Source organism: Gigantopelta aegis, chromosome 8 (assembly GCF_016097555.1).
Source record: "Gigantopelta aegis isolate Gae_Host chromosome 8, Gae_host_genome, whole genome shotgun sequence".
NCBI lineage: Eukaryota > Metazoa > Mollusca > Gastropoda > Neomphalida > Peltospiridae > Gigantopelta > Gigantopelta aegis.
This window is the reverse complement of record NC_054706.1, coordinates 77,788,789-77,809,390: the sequence shown is the minus strand read 5'-3', so window position 1 is coordinate 77,809,390 and position 20,602 is coordinate 77,788,789. Positions and strand designations below refer to the sequence as shown.

At 36.7% G+C, this 20,602-nt stretch overlaps 1 protein-coding gene across 1 annotated transcript in view; it reads left to right on the top strand.

Moving 5' to 3' along the window:
* Window positions 1-20,602, top strand: part of LOC121379849 — a 206,620-nt gene that overhangs the window by 162,600 nt on the left and 23,418 nt on the right. The gene's annotated exons all lie outside the window — the stretch shown is intronic.

Genomic DNA, 20,602 nt, shown 5'->3' with positions numbered 1-20,602 from the left:
AGGCAGCCTGACATGTTATATCTCCTGTGATGGGTGGACAAAATCAACTGGAGACAAATCACCACAAAGATGTCTTTGTTATCCTACGTGTAGGTGGTGTGTAATACAGGTTTCTTCTCCACCGGTGTGTGTGTACCTCGCAGCTCACACAGCGTGTACTGGGTGGATTTAACAAAAGAAAGGAATGTACTGACACACCAGCACATTGTTTAATCAATGACTCTCGGGTCTCAAACACACCTATTGTAACTTTATAAGTGTGTACAAGATCTGATTATTCTAAAAGATGAGTAAACCACATTCACATAATTTATTATTTTTCTCTTTACCATCAAAGGATCTTTTATAATACTTTCCATTTGATAGACAATATTACAGTTGCCTCGTGTGTTAGTGATCCACCACTGATATGTATCCTACTCGTAGTGTCACACAAACCTGGGCCAGTCTAATACACCCTGTCAGACATCAGAATACGTTGAGAATGACCGTTGAGAATGACCGTTAAGGTTGCCCGGAGGTCAACAAATTTGATAATGGTACTTCGTTCTCCTTAAAATCTTCTCGTTCAGCCAGTGCTCCACAACTGTTGTAATAAAGGCTGTGGTATGTACTATCCTGTCTGTTGGATGGTGCATATAAAAGATCCCTTGCTGCTAATCGAAAAGAGTAGCTCATGAAGGGTGACAGTGGGTTTCCTCTCTCAGTGTGTGGTCCTTAACCATATGTCTGACGCATATAACCGTAAATAAATTGTGTCGAGTGCGTTTTTAAATAAAACATTTCCTTCTTTCTTCGTTAAAATTTTATTAAACAAAAGTAATGATACCACCTAAATTTTGAAGAATTGTCTTAATAAAAAATATGAAATATGAAATACCCATTGATGTATCGGTACGATTAGAACAGAGATATAAAATACCCATTGATGTATCGGTACGATTAGAACAGACATATGTATACACATTGATGTATCGGTACAATTAGAACAGACATGAATACACATTGATGTATCGGTACGATTAGAACAGACATATGAATACACATTGATGTATCTACGATTAGAACAGACATATGAATACACATTGATGTATCGGTACGATTAGAACAGAGATATTAATACACATTGATGTATCGGTACAATTAAAACAGAGATATGAATACACATTGATGTATCGTTACGATTAGAACAGACACATGAATACACATTGATGTATCGTACGATTAGAACAGACACATGAATACCCATTGATGTATCGGTACGATTAGAACAGACACATGAATACCCATTGATGTATCGGTACGATTAGAACAGACATATGAATACACATTGATGTATCGATACGATTAGAACAGACATATGAATACACATTGATGTATCAGTACGATTAGAACAGACATGAATACACATTGATGTATCATAATATTAGAACAGACATATGAATACACATTGATGTATTGGTACGATTAGAACAGACACATGAATACACATTGATGTATCATAATATTAGAACAGACATATGAATACACATTGATGTATTGGTACGATTAGAACAGACACATGAATACACATTGATGTATCGTACGATTAGAACAGACACATGAATACCCATTGATGTATCGGTACGATTAGAACAGACACATGAATACCCATTGATGTATCGGTACGATTAGAACAGACATATGAATACACATTGATGTATCGATACGATTAGAACAGACATATGAATACACATTGATGTATCAGTACGATTAGAACAGACATGAATACACATTGATGTATCATAGTATTAGAACAGACATATGAATACACATTGATGTATTGGTACGATTAGAACAGACACATGAATACACATTGATGTATCGGTACGATTAGAACAGACACGTGAATACACATTGATGTATCTGTACGATTAGAACAGACATGTGAATACACATTGATGTATCCGGTACGATTAGAACACACACATGAATACACATTGATGTATAGGTACGATTAGAACAGACACGTGAATACCCATTGATGTATCGGTACGATTAGAACAGACACATGAATACCTATTGATGTATTGGTACGATTAGAACAGACACATGAATACACATTGATGTATTGGTACGATTAAAACAGAGATATGAATACACATTGATGTATCTTTACGATTAGAACGGACACATGAATACACATTGATGTATCGTACGATTAGAACAGACACATGAATACACATTGATGTATCATAGTATTAGAACAGACATATGAATACACATTGATGTATCGGTACGATTAAAACAGACATATGAATACACATTGATGTATCGGTACTATTAGAACAGACACATGAATACCCATTGATGTATCGATACGATTAGAACAGACACATGAATACACATTGATGTATCGTTATGATTAGAACAGAGATATGAATACACATTGATGTATCGGTACGATTAGAACAGACATATGAATACACATTGATGTATCATTACAATTAGAACAGAGATATGAATACACATTGATGTATTGGTACGATTAGAACAGACATATGAATACCCATTGATGTATCCGGTACGATTAGAACAGACACGTGAATACACATTGATGTATAGGTACGATTAGAACAGACACGTGAATACACATTGATGTATAGGTACGATTAGAACAGACACGTGAATACACATTGATGTATAGGTACGATTAGAACAGACACGTGAATACACATTGATGTATAGGTATGATTAGAACAGACATGAATGAAGAACAAAGTATCCAAGGGTCTAGGAAACGTTTAATAGCGGCAATACCTTGAACTGTAAACTTGATAAATGTGACACAACCTTTTGACACGGATTACCATATACACTGTACTTCATTGCCTGCCTATTATGTTACACATACTTTATTTATTCCATTTTGTTCACCTTATTTGCATAATTACAAAATACAGTTATTTCTATAAAATAAAAACAAATCAAACCGTTATGAAATAACATTAACAGCAAACATTTTTGACAGCCTAAATTGAGTGTTTAATGTGTCACTGGTATATATAGTTGCTTGATCAAAGTGAAGTGACAGGTGTTGGAAAGGAAACCTTATATGAGAGGATTAAGACCCAGAATGTAAGTAATGGATATCACACTGTGAAATGAACACCAGGTGTCAGGTCCGACACTTTATTAATAGAACGTGTAATGTTATTATCAAACTTGATGCATTCACATTCAGCTCAGTATATTGTTTGCTTGAACATGCTTTGCTGAAAACTCGTCTCTCTCGACAGTTTTTTACCTGTTCATTACGAGTGTATTTTCAACATCGTGAATTATTTCCATACATGTGCAGAAAGTATTACTATCTTACAATACTGTGCACAGTGTAATATAACTTGTAATAGGATCTGTAACTATGGGCTGAACTAGTTTTTCATCCTGATTACAAAAACTGCTGTAGAAATTGTATACCCCCAAGAGTAGTGAAATAAAGATGTTTCAAAACAACAGGTGGTATAATATTTGTATTTCATATTTTAAAATCTTCCTATATAAGTTTATAAATTTTATAAACCTTTACTGGACAGTTTTTATGAGCTTAAATAAAATATAATGTGTGCTGTTGGTCTAGGATAGATCTCCGTCAGTACGTGGGCCCATTGGACTATTTCTCTTTCCAGCCAGTGCACCACGAATTGTATATCATAGGTCGTGGTATGTGCTGTCCTGTCTGTGACATGGTGCACATAAAATATAATGTGTGCTGTTGGTCTAGGATAGATCTCCGTCAGTACGTGGGCCCATTGGACTATTTCTCTTTCTAGCCAGTGCACCACGAATTGTATATCATAGGTCGTGGTATGTGCTGTCCTGTCTGTGACATGGTGCACATAAAATATAATGTGTGCTGTTGGTCTAGGATAGATCTCCGTCAGTACGTGGGCCCATTGGACTATTTCTCTTTCCAGCCAGTGCACCACGAATTGTATATCATAGGTCGTGGTATGTGCTGTCCTGTCTGTGACATGGTGCACATAAAATATAATGTGTGCTGTTGGTCTAGGATAGATCTCCGTCAGTACGTGGGCCCATTGGACTATTTCTCTTTCCAGCCAGTGCACCACGAATTGTATATCATAGGTCGTGGTATGTGCTGTCCTGTCTGTGACATGGTGCACATAAAATATAATGTGTGCTGTTGGTCTAGGATAGATCTCCGTCAGTACGTGGGCCCATTGGACTATTTCTCTTTCCAGCCAGTGCACCACGAATTGTATATCATAGGTCGTGGTATGTGCTGTCCTGTCTGTGGCATGGTGCACATAAAAGATCCCTTGCTACTAATGGGAAAATGTAGACAGTTTCTTCTCCAAGACTATATGTCAAAATTATCAAATGTTTGACATCCAGCAGCCGATGATTAATAAATCAATGTGCTTTAGTGATGTCGTTAAACAAAACAAATTTTAAACTTTAAACCGTAAGAAACATTTTTCAACTGGGCTCGTATTTGTAATTTTCACAGACAGAAGGATTCTGATCATGGAGCAGTCAGGTTATGGGGTTCTTTACTTCCAGGCCTTAAATAAGCATGAAGCCTTTGACAACACCCCCCCCCCCCCCCCCCCCCCCCCCCCCCCCCCCCCACACACACCCCCCACACCCCCACAGATGAGACTATAACAGTATATTGTCTCACCTCACCAGCTGTGTGGCCAGGTTTGTTTGGGAAGTTGCTTGGCTGTTTACAACACTAGTTAACATCCATAACCAGGTACAAGACACACACCAAACCTACTTATCTACACTGTTCACATTCCCGTCGTAAAGTAACTCCATGTGTGTTAATTATTTAAATTAGTATATACTTGGACATTGATAATCACATGATTAAAGTAAATATACATATTAAAACTGTTCACATTCCTCTGGTAAAATAACTCCATGTGTATTAATTATTTAAATGAGTAGGAACTTGGACATGGATAATCTTATAATTAAAGTAAAATTGTAATTATTTTTCTTTAATGCACACTGTTTAAATGACCTATAGATATAACTTGTCAGTAGTTTTGATAACATATCTTTTTGTGTATGAAACATTTAAAATGAATATATAAAAACTCATTATATTACATATGTTCATCTAAAAACGCTACTATATATATTTTGGAATGATAGATGTTAGTTCAACCAGTTTTCCGAGTGTCTTTCTTATTGCATCAGGTCCCACTGAGTTTGTAATTTACACTGAAACGTAAAACCTGTTCGGATATTACCCTTGGATATATTACCCTCAGCTGTTAAGATCGTATTTAAGTCAGTATGTCAGAAAACAGTCCCAGGAAGCAGAAAGTCATTCAAGGTTACGTCTGCTTCATCATCGTGATAATGCTATGGATATATTTGGCTGGTTTCATCGTTTAACTGGTCAACCGTGATAACGTGGTCTTCAAGTTTGTATGTTTTACATCACATAATATATTCTAAATTTGTAATCTGGTCCAGTAGTTGAAACTGCCAGCAATTTAATCATATTATGTATATTTGTGGACAACAGAAACATTACATGTCTAAAGTACTAAATAGATTTGACTGGATTCAATACGTATATCCACAAATCAAATCAAATCATATGGGGAAAATGACATTCAAGTCAATCTGGAAATGGCTTGCATCATCAACTTCACATCCAGCACGCATGAACAGTAAACAGGCAACGTCCCAAACAACCCTGGCCAAGGTGAAACAATATACTGTGTTATAGTCTCATGTGGCTGTGGTGGGGAGGGGATGTTTTCAACTTGCATCATCAACTTCACATCCAGCACGCATGAACAGTAAACAGGCAACGTCCCAAACAACCCTGGCCAAGGTGAAACAATATACTGTGTTATAGTCTCATGTGGCTGTGGTGGGGAGGGGATGTTTTCAACTTGCATCATCAACTTCATATCCAGCACACATGAACAGTGAAACTGCAATCACAGGCATGCCACAAGCCATTTTCATACATGTGACATCAGCACTATACTCCCAGGGCTCACCCTTGATCAAAAATACCTGTTGCCAAAATATTAGCCATGTGGCTGTGGTGGGGAGGGGATGTTTTCAACTTGCATCATCAACTTCACATCCAGCACGCATGAACAGTAAACAGGCAACGTCCCAAACAACCCTGGCCAAATGGAATTTTCCAGCACGCAGGTATTAGCCATATTGAAAATGCTTTAGCCAAATTTGTTTTATGCAGTACTGTATTGAGTATTTATATATGAATATGAAAACATATCTTTTTCAGCTAATTGTGTACAAACTGGAATAAATAGGAATAACAAAACATCAATGGGGGTAGGGGCAGTTAATATATTAATTTCGATTTTTCAGCGGGGTTGGGATGGGGTTATGCAATATCTTCAGAGTTTGAAGCCAGTACCCCATACACCCATCCCTACTTCTAAGGCCTATGACATTAAATTAACAAACATACAGATATATGGCTGTGGGTGGATGTTTATGGATGGTGGGTGTTTTTTGTTTTCTTCCTTTTTTCCCAAATAAAAATTTGAGCTTTTTTTTTTTTTTTATATATAGAGCTCATTATTTTTTTAAATAGCAATCTTTATGTTAGTTTCAATTGTTTTGTTTTTTTCTTTGCTTTTTTTTTAAGTGACCTGTCAATTCCCCACCCCAAACAATTTCATAATTTGTACCCCATACACCCATCCCTACTTCTAAGGCCTATGACATTAAATTAACAAACATACAGATATATGCCATGTTGTTGCGGTTGATTTCAGCATCGTGTTAAATGCTTGTGATTTCTGCTTACAAAATTTAAAGACTGCATGTTCATTTCCGGCGATCGCGATCTGCATGGGTACGAAATTAACAAAAACAAAGGAATAAACAAAAACTGCAGTTAGGTATTCATTGATGCTAATAACTATTGTTTTTCTACAAATATACATCAAGATTTACTTTTGCATAATCATATTGTTTAATGTCCGTAACGATGTCTCTTGACACGCGGGTGTCGGCTGACTCTGAAGCGTGACGTATATTCCACCGAGAGCTGTCCTCAGTTCAGCCAACGAACGTTCTTCTAACGTTCGCGAACTATTTGATTGGTGTTCGTCGTGTCCATTTGGTTTAACGTGAAGCGCACAAACCAGTCTAGCAAACTTTTTGTTTTCGCTCGGTCTGGCTGAACTCTGCCCTTGAGATAGCCTACATGTCTTTCGGCCCTGAACTGGCATGTGCATTCACATTGACACGCATTGTCGGTCTGTTTTTATTACTTTGGTTCAAAGATTTTACAAAGTAAAAATAACAAGCTACGGATCTTCCAGACATTGCTGTCATACATGCTGAATGCATGCCGTTAAAAGTAATAACCGTGATTATTAAAATACGCAAACCTCATAAGGCCTACGCTGTATTCTGCATGACACCGTTTCTCGTTACCGGTCGCGAGATCGCTAGATCGCTATTACGCTAATTGAATATTTGGTAGTATTATTATGTTTAAGGTGTCGGATAGATTATGTAACCATTTGTTCACATCGGAAGACAGAAAATGGCTTAGCCAAAATTTTAGCCACTTGCAAATTTTATTAGCCATTTTTTTTTTTAATTAGCCAATGGCTAATTTGGCTACCGACAGCGCGAGCCCTGACTCCACTGATTCTGAATCAACATTACCATATCCATTTCAATCAGATATGACATTGGTAGCCTATTAAATAAATAAATAAATATATATAATATATATATATATAATTACTTATTGTATTTGTGGAATTTAGGTGTAGGTTCAAGCCTGAGGTTTTATAAGCATATTGCCTGATTATTTAATTTAAAAAAAACAGATTTTGAAGACTGAAAGTTGTTAATGATCATACGTATTGCATTAGTATGTCATAGTTAGGTTTTATTTTATGTCAGCTAGTATGTACTGTGTGTTGCATGAGCACTTTTCATGCTGAATTTGTATTTTATGTAATCTCTGTAAATGTTACATCATTGTATGTCCTGGCTTCTAGCGTAATCTGATCAGTTTAAACTCCTGTCTTCAAGTATGGCTTTCAAAGTTAATGAGGTAGAAAATTGTGATTTAGTTTGAATTACTTTCTCCTTGTTCAGTTCCTTATCACACACAACAGAGTTTGAGTTGGCCATTTATCAGAGTATCTCTCTATTTGCTGCTCAGCTGTTTGATCTGCATTAATGGTCGACATTTGGAAAGGAAAAAGTGGTACAAGATCCTCAGCATGCAAGTATCGTGCTGAATTTGTGTTTTATGAAGTTTTCTGAAAGCAGAAGATTGTTTGGGATTCTAAATGTTAAGTCAACATATCTGTCAAGCTGTATCAGTAATACATGTATGATCAATTTAATTCGGTTATTTTTTTTTGCCAAGGGTACAGTTTAATCCCTAAGTTTCAAGAAATTGGACAGTTGTTCAAGATCCTAATAATGTCACAATCAGCATTTGTCATGCTGAATTTGTATTGTTGTGAGGTATGAGGTTTTCTGAAAGCAGAAGGTTGTTTGCGATTCTGTTACATCAGCATATATGTCAAGTTGAATCAGTGATATGATCAGTTTAATTCCGTTTTGCCAGGGGTACAGTTTAATCCCTCAGTGTCAGGGAAATGGCTGTCTTGGGTTTTATAATTAGTCCGGTATAGAGTTGTAATTTACTTCTGAGTGATCCTCCATCATAATAATATACACATCAGTCTTTGTGTTGGCTGTTTATTGGAGATTGTCTCGTTTGTCTTCAAAGTGTTTGATCTGCATCATCTTAAATCACATCGGGCTGATCCTCTCAACAACGCCATGTCCACAAAGAGTATCGTCATGTCCACAAAGAGTATCGTCATGTCCACAAAGAGTATCGGTTCACGTTTAATCCCAGCATCAACAGGATGAGGACAAACAGTATCAGTAACTTCTGGACACTCTGCTCCATTCACAGCCTCACTGGGTCAGGCCGTGTTGACTGAAGGATTCAAGTCCACCATGTGTTTGATCAAAGTCTCTCACAAACTGACCTTTTACACCACATGGCTAAGTTTTCAACTGATGGCAAATCTCGTGGGTACATACTAGTAGTGAATATTTTAATTGAGGCAAAGTTCTGTCAGATTTAGTAAATAAACTTGTGTGTAGGTGTGATATCTTTTTTAGGATTGACCAAGAAATAGGTGTTGATGGTTTATGTCTTTACTATGTCTGATATCTTCCATCACAACAACCACTCACCCACCCAGCCCCTCTAAAAAACATGCAACCCCCCCCCCCCACACACACACACACAAAAAAGCAAACAGATTTTATATTTACTGTAGAGCAGATATGGAAAATCATTTAATAGATTGTAATACAGTTTATTCCACTGAAGAACTTGATTAAAGATTCTATACGTTTCCTATTCATTGATTCATGAATTATAAATACAACTTTAATTAACTGCTTTCCATGCATTATTCATGTGGCGATACCAAACATTCAGTGCTGGCTGGGCTAGACACACTTGGGACAGTTTGACATTCACTGCTTTCCATGCGTTATTCCTGTGGCGATACCAAACATTCAGTGCTGGCTGGGCTAGACACACTTGGGACAGTTGGACATTCACTCTGTTTTAATTAGTCACAGTAATATGTATTCCTGAATGCAGATGCATATGTGTATATTAATTATTTAGTACCAGATGATTCTAAAATTAAAAAATAAATAAGTAAACCCAGAAATAACTCGGGGGAAAAGAAAATATTTCTGAAAATAATCACATCACCTTTGTTTATTAGGTACATGTGTACTAACATATTGATCAATTTTCTTTAGTGTTAATCGGACTCAGTCTGTTGACTCTGTGTGACTGTTTAATCTCATTAAGTGTTTATAGCACATGTACAGATGGGTGTGGTCATTTACTGCTAATTCATGTCGAATTTTTATTATTGACATGAATTATTTCACTCTCATTGGCTGAACAGTGGCTTAGTGGTTAGACCATCAGCATTAAGACTAGTAGGTGCATGGTTCACTGGGTTTATACTCCAGCCAGTAACATCTGTTATAGACTGTCAGTGCTGTAAGTGGAGGTGATTGCCTTTGATAGCATGCGTGAACATTGATAGGCATCAAATACACTGAAAAGAAGCAAACACTTGTTGGAAATGCAAACTGCTAATAATAATAATAATGTAAAAAGAGCGGTGTAAGCATGTAAATGCAGCAAGCTGTTGTTGAAGAATGGTGAGTTATTTTACATCAACATGTTTCGGAATGTGGATAGAAGTATGGTGTATATAATCAGCTTTCCCCTCTTGTACTAAAGTAAATTAATATTCAGCTTTCCCCTCTTGTAGTAAAGTAAATTAATATTCAGCTTCCCTCTCTTGTAGTAAAGTAAATTAAAGTAAATTAATATTCAGCTTCCCTCTCTTGTAGTAAAGTAAATTAATATTCAGCTTCCCTCTCTTGTAGTAAAGTAAATTAATATTCAGCTTTCCCCTCTTGTAGTAAAGTAAATTAATATTCAGCTTTCCCCTCTTGTAGTAAAGTAAATTAATATTCAGCTTCCCTCTCTTGTAGTAAAGTAAATTAATATTCAGCTTCCCTCTCTTGTACTAAAGTAAATTAATATTCAGCTTTCCCCTCTTGTAGTAAAGTAAATTAATATTCAGCTTTCCTCTCTTGTAGTAAAGTAAATTAATATTCAGCTTCCCTCTCTTGTAGTAAAGTAAATTAATATTCAGCATTCCCCTCTTGTAGTAAAGTAAATTAATATTCAGCTTTCCCCTCTTGTACTAAAGTAAATTAATATTCAGCTTCCCTCTCTTGTAGTAAAGTAAAATAATATTCAGCTTCACTCTCTTGTAGTAAAGTAACTTAATATTCAGCTTCCCTCTCTTGTAGTAAAGTAAATTAATATTCAGCTTCCCTCATTTGTACTAAATTACATTTTGTAGTTGCATATGTTTAGCAACAGAACTTATCTAATACAGATTTGTCCAGCGTCCATCCATCAGTTATCTGTCCATCCATCAATTCTTTTTGTTTTTAGGTTGTCAATCTTTAGAGTGTTTATTGCATTGTTCTCAAACTTGGTTCAATGATCCTATGAGGCACTGTCTGCAAAATAATATTGAGATATTTTGGAAATTAAAATGTTTGTTAAATTATTTTTAAAATTATCTTCACCTACAGTTTTGATCAGATACAATGTAGGTCTTAACTTGGTACTAGAATTCTCTGGGAAATCTCGGCAAATGAATAGAGAAATATTTAGGAAATTTTGAATTTTAAAAAATATAAATTTAACATTCTTCCATAGTTTTGATTGTATAGTTCTGAAACTGGCTTATCAGTATACAATTTGTTAAAACAATAGCTTTGCATACTTTATGTTGGAACTAGTAGTGTTGTTCAAGAATCTGACATCTCTGTTATATAAATTGACAGACTATTAATGTACCATGTGTATTGTTTGACATGGAATGTACATGTATATTTAGTTTTTGTTAAATGGTGCATAGCGCTAAATAACAGAATCTGTAGCATGATGCAAAGGTGATATACCTACTGCATTAATGTATTATGTAGCTACATAGATACCTGGCAACAATCCAACTAATATTAATAAACATTTTTTTGTAATCTTTTTTTTTATTGGATATAAAGTAAAGTTTGTCTGAACTCTGTGACAAGTTTGTGTTGACAGATCAATGCGAAAGCAATGCATAATGGTTAGACAACTCTCAGTGTCGCAGTGAGGAGAGTGCTAAAGATTTATTGAAGCACCTCAAAGAAGACAAAGTAAATATTATGGTCCAATATCACCTGTACTGTTGAGTAATCGCGTGGCCAGGTAAATTGCCTTTTGTGAAAGATAAAAAGGTGCACTGTACAGTATTTATGTCCTTGTTTGTGGAACTTTTAAATTTTAATTGAAGTTTTATTATTATTTACTTACTTACAAGTATGTCCATTGCCTTAATTGAAGTTTTATTATTATTTACTTACTTACAAGTATGTCCATTGCCTTAATTGAAGTTTTATTATTATTTACTTACTTACAAGTATGTCCATTGCCTTAATTGGGGTGGGATGTAGCTCCGTGGTAAAGCACTTGCTTGATGCACAGTCAGTTTGGGATTGGTCCCTGTCGGTGGGCCCATTAGGCTATTTCTTGTTCCAACCAGTGACTGGTATATCAAAGGCTGTGGTATGTGCTATCTTGTCTGTGGGATGGTGCATATAAAAGATCCCTTGCTACATTAGAAAAAATGTAGCGGGTTTCCTCTGATGACTACAAGTCAGAATTACCAAATGTTTGACATCCAATAGCCGATGATTAATTAATCAATGTGCTCTAGTGGTGTCGTTAAACAAAACAAACAAACAAACAAACCATTGTCTTACAATACAAATTATGATGTATGGTGGATTTTGTCATTGTTGTTTTCGTTGTGGGTATTTAAATGTTTTATTTATTAATTCATGTATATGTTTGTAAGTTGTCATAAACTGAAAATACAAATAATGTATATACCAGGTATACTAAATATTTCATTTAATTGCTTATATTTATTCAAATTGATTGCTGTAAAATATTTTGACAATCAAATGACATGCACCTGTGAACATTCATTGATTTTCCTGTAGTGGCAGTCATTTCAGGCCATCTATACACGTACTTAGTAAAATTGATTTCTACAAAGATAGATTAAAACATATTGTGGATGTTTCATTAAACAGCCTGCAGCTATATGTACATGGATTTCTATAAAAGCAAAAACGTATTAAAATATGTTTAAGATATCTATTTCATTGAAAGGATATATGTTCGTAAAGATCACTTAATTGCTCTCAAAGTGAGTGTATTATTTTGTTTGTCGTTAAACGTGCACCTGGTTTATGGTATGATAAATGGAGGCCTCCTGAAAGAGTTCTGTGTTTATGTATGGTCATTATATAGTTGATAGTATGAGAGAATAGTAAGTTGGCCTGTTAACACAGGATAAATGATAACATATTTTTTTGAGAATTTTATTTAAAAATTCTAAGAATCTTTATAAATACCGGTCCTGGTAAACGAATTAACAAAATAAACCTTTGTGTTGAAACAAACCATGAATGTGTAATTTAAATATATACGTATACATACAGATGGTTTTCTTCTCAATACACCTTCTGTAGGATTAAGCAGTGGTGGTTGCAGACAAGACATGAATGTGTAATTTAAATATATACGTATACATACACATGGTTTTCTTCTCAATACACCTTCTGTAGGATTAAGCAGTGGTGGTTGCAGACAAGACATGAATGTGTAATTTAAATATATACGTATACATACACATGGTTTTCTTCTCAATACACATTCTGTAGGATTAAGCAGTGGTGGTTGCAGACAAGACATGAATGTGTAATTTAAATATATACGTATACATACACATGGTTTTCTTCTCAATACACATTCTGTAGGATTAAGCAGTGGTGGTTGCAGACAAGACATGAATGTGTAATATAAATATATACGTATACATACACATGGTTTTCTTCTCAATACACATTCTGTAGGATTAAGCAGTGGTGGTTGCAGACAAGACATGAATGTGTAATTTAAATATATACGTATACATACACATGGTTTTCTTCTCAATACACATTCTGTAGGATTAACCAGTGGTGGTTGCAGACAAGTTTATTGTCTTTACTAGAACAGTAACTAATTAACAAGCGGTCAGGTGTGTTGACCTGTGGGTGATTGTGGTGTTCACAAAGTGGAGCTAATCACCTGGACATATCAGGTAGTACTAGACCAAATAACTTCCGGCTGGGTCAAAGTTCGAGGTGCACTGAACTTTTGATAGAGAAGTGAACACCACAAGTCCTGTGATTGGTTATAAATGTGAGTGTGTTGGTTGTAAAAAATAATCGTTTTATCTGGGTTAAAAAAAAATGCAATTTTATTTCATCTAGTACCAATGTGTCAAGTAGCCTTGTGCTTGAAACATGTATGGGGTACCTGTAAAAAAAAGTACTCGAATTTTGTGCGAAACTAGGGTAGTCATAGACGCTACCAGTTATCTCAGAAACGAGCAGCTTGACCCACATTTTTTTCTGATTCACTTTAAGTGTGAGGGGTGGTAGTATTTATATCCGTGGCGTTTATGTCGGTTGATACGTTGCAGGTAGGAGTTTTAGCCACATATGTTACTATTGTCGTCTATGGGATTTGATTTGGTAGTATACACCCTACAGCACATATTCAGTGCATAATAAAAAATATTATGATTTTGTCATTTTATTTAATTAAACTATACTGGTTGATTAATTAGCCATCACTCGACCATGCAAGTTCACAATGACCTTGACCGTGACAATAATCTCTGTACATGGCTCTGAATGGAGTTTGAATCAAAGTTAGCACTGAAGAAAAGTTGGTTTTGGCCTATAATTCATACTGTAAAGATTTCAATAATTTCTTTTTACATGGTATTTGACTTGCCATATACACTGCTCTTAAATATGGTATTATATATAGGCAACCTGAACTAAGATTTTAATAGCAATTTATTTTTATATTAAAAATAGCATGTGCCAATAGTGGGTTAATGTCTTTAGTTTCCATTAACATTGTTAATTTTTTATGTATGAAATTCTGAAAACTCAAATTTGTAAAGAACTTGATTTTTATTGTCATTTTGACATATTTATAGGATGCTAAGTTATATTTTAGACAAAATAGTAGTTTTATGAAAAATTTAAAGTAAATTTGAAGAAAAACTTTACCAAAAACATAATTAAATTTGTTGTCACTATTGTGCCTTCTATTCTCATTTGTACACGACAATAAGGTTGTCAAACATATACTTAGATCTCCAGATCTTTTTTTTTTCTTAATAATCACTTAGTTAGCTCTCATGAAAAGCATTTTGAGTTTATACTAGATTCAGAATCAATTTTTTCAGATTTGATTATCTGCCTTGGATTAAGTTGATAATTTATTTTATTGTTAAAGCTGTATTACCTAATGTTACTAGCTAAATAAAATGCTGGATTACAGATTGTAGGAATACATCTAATATACATATTGTATTCATCCGGATTAGAAAATAATGCAAGAAAATAGATGTTCGGGTAATTTTGTCATTTAAAAATAGTTTTTTTCAGTAATTAATCAAAAATAAATGTGTGAAAGCTGCATGATAATTCCAGATATCACAACTATTAAAACCTCCAACTACAGTAGGCTATAAATAAAATATAGTCAGGAATATTGGTGGCTGCCAATGGTTTTCATGGTTCATTATGAAAATCAGCATTGCCGATGGATTTGAAATTCCCACACCTGGTAACTTGAAGACACCCACACCCAGCATACAGGATTTCCTCCCAACACTAATGTTCAGGACATTAAGTCATTACTTCATACAGGTACAGTCATGTTTGTGTTTCTTTCCTCAGACAGTGTATTTTTTTAATACTGATATTTCTTTGATGTGCCTGTTAAGGTCTTCATAATCTAGGGGTCAATCATGTGCATGTGTTTTAATGGAATTCTTTAAAGGGGTAGAGGTACTCTGACTATCTTTGTTGTCTCTATATATATACCTGAGTACACACACCCAACTGAAAGTAAATATCTTCAGGAGTTTTATTTTAAAACATTTTGTTGTTTAATATGACATATTGCATTTGTACAAAACTATATGCAATATATATGTTTTTTGAGGTGTACATTATATTAGGTTGCACTGTAGAAACAACAGTTTCAGTGAGGTTGTCAGTTTATGTCAGAATACACCAGATCCTGGTTGTCATAAAGACACATAGCTGGACACTTTTTGAAAAATGTATGTTATCAGTATAGGTAGTACTAGACCAAATAACTTCCGGCTGGGTCAAAGTTCGAGGTGCACCGAACTTTTGATAGAGAAGTGAACACCACAAGTCCTGTGATTGGTTATAAATGTGAGTGTGTTGGTTGTAAAAAAATAATCGTTTTATCTGGGTTAAAACAAAATGCAATTTTATTTCATTAGTACCAATGTGTCAAGTAGCCTTGTGCTTGAAACATGTATGGGGTACCTGTAAAAAAAAGTACTCGAATTTTGTGCGGAACTAGGGTAGTCATAGACGCTACCCGTTATCTCAGAAACGAGCAGCTTGACCCCCATTTTTTTCTGATTCACTTTAAGTGTGAGGGGTGGTAGTATTTATATCCGTGGCGTTTATGTCGGTTGATACGTTGCAGGTAGGAGTTTTAGCCACATATGTTACTATTGTCGTCTATGGGATTTGATTTGGTAGTATACACCCATCAGAGTCCAGACGGTGCCTTGCCTCAGTTGGAGCTCATTGTATTGTTCTACCACTTATCTTCATTCTCTTTATATCCCAACGTATCTTACCGCTCTGAGAAACTTTTATCATGTTCCGGTTTGCCCACTAATTGCACTGACCTGCAAGGTTTGGTGATATGCTGCAGTTTTCTTGTTTTTTGACAGTCTCGATAAACCTGTTTTTGTTCACACAGACTACATGCTTGTTTTTTGGCGAGATTACATTCTGTCTTGCATACAAATTCAACATGATGGTGGTTTAGGAAAACCAGATTATAAAACGTAATATTAAAATTAAGTAATATAACAATTTGTTGCTGTGAGGTTTCCTTGTGTTTTATAGACGTAGACTGATGCCAAGGCTGATGGAGATTAAAAAAAAAGAAGTATAACAGACCTCTTTGTACAACAGTAAAGCCAGTATGGACATTTTAAAAATTAAAAACAAAATCTAATTATTCCTTAATGGATAGTGTTATTAAAAATTCATATGCATGTATATGTTAACTATGCCCATCTATTCATCTGCACATTCAAAGACGAAACTGGAAGTGAACCTCCATTACATGAGATCAGTAGATAAAACCAGTCTAAATGAATAAATGTGTTGTGCCTTTTTTTCTCTCTCTATTTGCATTAATTCATTTTGATAAATGTTCCCGGTGAATAAATGCATAAAGTGTAATAATACACAGAGCACAACACCATCACATGTGGCAGCTTAATCAACATGTACCATACCGGTGTAGCACACTGGTACATGTAGATGAGCTGGAACAACCGTGTGATTGATATGGAGACAGAGCTGGAGAACATGAGGCTGTGTCAGGTGTATTTTGTGAAATTTTACACCTGTGATCCTTGGTCTGAATTAGTCATCTTCACCGGTTTACTAGCTGTTACTCATTGTGGAGACATACAAAACACACCTGCATTATATGTGTTTGTCCCCATCCATAAATGGTGACAAATATATGAAGGCATCAACCTTTTGTTGGTGTCTTAGCTAAGAATATTGTTTGTCATTGCCTGTTAATATACTGCATTTCATCTTAATATATATATATATATATATATATATATATATATATATATATATATATGTGTGCTTGGTAAGATGGCATATATCCTCTTGCAATGTATGTAATATTGTTTGTTGTTTTTTGTTAAATGTTTGCACATTTGTGTAATAATTGATAAAACAAATAGCCAGTGGTTGCAGTCTCTATATTTTCTACCACTAATAAATCTGAATCACAAAACTATTATACGTAATCAGGGCCTATTGTCTGCACAATTCAGAGTCAAATGGGCATTTGGCAAAATAGTGGTTGATTCCATGAATCTCCATCTAGTGCCTTACAGCTCGTAACTAACCAGCAGTATCACAGTAGGTGGTTGATTGTACCTTTTAGTGGTGCCACGAGTGACTAGCCAGCAGTAGAGAAATACAGTAGATGGTTGACTGTACCTTTTAGTGCTGCCACAAGTGACTAGCCAGCAGTAGAGAAATACAGTAGATAGTTGACTGTACCTTTTAGTGATGCCACGAGTGACTATCCAGCAGTAGAGGAATACAGTAGGTGGTTGACTGTACCTTTTAGTGATGCCACGAGTGACTATCCAGCAGTAGAGGAATACAGTAGGTGGTTGACTGTACCTTTTAGTGATGCCACGAGTGACTAGCCAGCAGTAGAGGAATACAGTAGGTGGTTGACTGTACCTTTTAGTGATGCCACGAGTGACTAGCCAGATGGTTGATTGTACCTTTTAGTGCTGCCACAAGTGAGCAGTAGAGAAATACAGTAGATAGTTGACTGTACCTTTTAGTGATGCCACGAGTGACTAGCCAGCAGTAGAGGAATACAGTAGGTGGTTGACTGTACCTTTTAGTGATGCCACGAGTGACTAGCCAGCAGTAGAGGAATACAGTAGGTGGTTGACTGTACCTTTTAGTGATGCCACGAGTGACTAGCCAGCAGTAGAGGAATACAGTAGGTGGTTGACTGTACCTTTTAGTGATGCCACGAGTGACTAGCCAGCAGTAGAGGAATACAGTAGGTGGTTGACTGTACCTTTTAGTGATGCCACGAGTGACTAGCCAGCAGTAGAGGAATACAGTAGGTGGTTGACTGTACCTTTTAGTGATGCCACGAGTGACTAGCCAGCAGTAGAGGAATACAGTAGGTGGTTGACTGTACCTTTTAGTGATGCCACGAGTGACTAGCCAGCAGTAGAGGAATACAGTAGGTGGTTGACTGTACCTTTTAGTGATGCCACGAGTGACTAGCCAGCAGTAGAGGAATACAGTAGGTGGTTGACTGTACCTTTTAGTGATGCCACGAGTGACTAGCCAGCAGTAGAGGAATACAGTAGGTGGTTGACTGTACCTTTTAGTGATGCCACGAGTGACTAGCCAGCAGTAGAGGAATACAGTAGGTGGTTGACTGTACCTTTTAGTGATGCCACGAGTGACTAGCCAGCAGTAGAGGAATACAGTAGGTGGTTGACTGTACCTTTTAGTGATGCCACGAGTGACTAGCCAGCAGTAGAGGAATACAGTAGGTGGTTGACTGTACCTTTTAGTGATGCCACGAGTGACTAGCCAGCAGTAGAGGAATACAGTAGGTGGTTGACTGTACCTTTTAGTGATGCCACGAGTGACTAGCCAGCAGTAGAGGAATACAGTAGGTGGTTGACTGTACCTTTTAGTGATGCCACGAGTGACTAGCCAGCAGTAGAGGAATACAGTAGGTGGTTGACTGTACCTTTTAGTGATGCCACGAGTGACTAGCCAGCAGTAGAGGAATACAGTAGGTGGTTGACTGTACCTTTTAGTGATGCCACGAGTGACTAGCCAGCAGTAGAGGAATACAGTAGGTGGTTGACTGTACCTTTTAGTGATGCCACGAGTGACTAGCCAGCAGTAGAGGAATACAGTAGGTGGTTGACTGTACCTTTTAGTGATGCCACGAGTGACTAGCCAGCAGTAGAGGAATACAGTAGGTGGTTGACTGTACCTTTTAGTGATGCCACGAGTGACTAGCCAGCAGTAGAGGAATACAGTAGGTGGTTGACTGTACCTTTTAGTGATGCCACGAGTGACTAGCCAGCAGTAGAGGAATACAGTAGGTGGTTGACTGTACCTTTTAGTGATGCCACGAGTGACTAGCCAGCAGTAGAGGAATACAGTAGGTGGTTGACTGTACCTTTTAGTGATGCCACGAGTGACTAGCCAGCAGTAGAGGAATACAGTAGGTGGTTGACTGTACCTTTTAGTGATGCCACGAGTGACTAGCCAGCAGTAGAGGAATACAGTAGGTGGTTGACTGTACCTTTTAGTGATGCCACGAGTGACTAGCCAGCAGTAGAGGAATACAGTAGGTGGTTGACTGTACCTTTTAGTGATGCCACGAGTGACTAGCCAGCAGTAGAGGAATACAGTAGGTGGTTGACTGTACCTTTTAGTGATGCCACGAGTGACTAGCCAGCAGTAGAGGAATACAGTAGGTGGTTGACTGTACCTTTTAGTGATGCCACGAGTGACTAGCCAGCAGTAGAGGAATACAGTAGGTGGTTGACTGTACCTTTTAGTGATGCCACGAGTGACTAGCCAGCAGTAGAGGAATACAGTAGGTGGTTGACTGTACCTTTTAGTGATGCCACGAGTGACTAGCCAGCAGTAGAGGAATACAGTAGGTGGTTGACTGTACCTTTTAGTGATGCCACGAGTGACTAGCCAGCAGTAGAGGAATACAGTAGGTGGTTGACTGTACCTTTTAGTGATGCCACGAGTGACTAGCCAGCAGTAGAGGAATACAGTAGGTGGTTGACTGTACCTTTTAGTGATGCCACGAGTGACTAGCCAGCAGTAGAGGAATACAGTAGGTGGTTGACTGTACCTTTTAGTGATGCCACGAGTGACTAGCCAGCAGTAGAGGAATACAGTAGGTGGTTGACTGTACCTTTTAGTGATGCCACGAGTGACTAGCCAGCAGTAGAGGAATACAGTAGGTGGTTGACTGTACCTTTTAGTGCTGCCACGAGTGACTAGCCAGCAGTAGAGGAATACAGTAGATGGTTGACTGTACCTTTTAGTGATGCCACGAGTGACTAGCCAGCAGTAGAGGAATACAGTAGATGGTTGATTGTACCTTTTAGTGATGCCACAAGTGACTCTTGAACTCTTCCATAAGAGCACAGCCTATAAGTCAACATCAGAACTGTGATGATACACAATCTTAGGA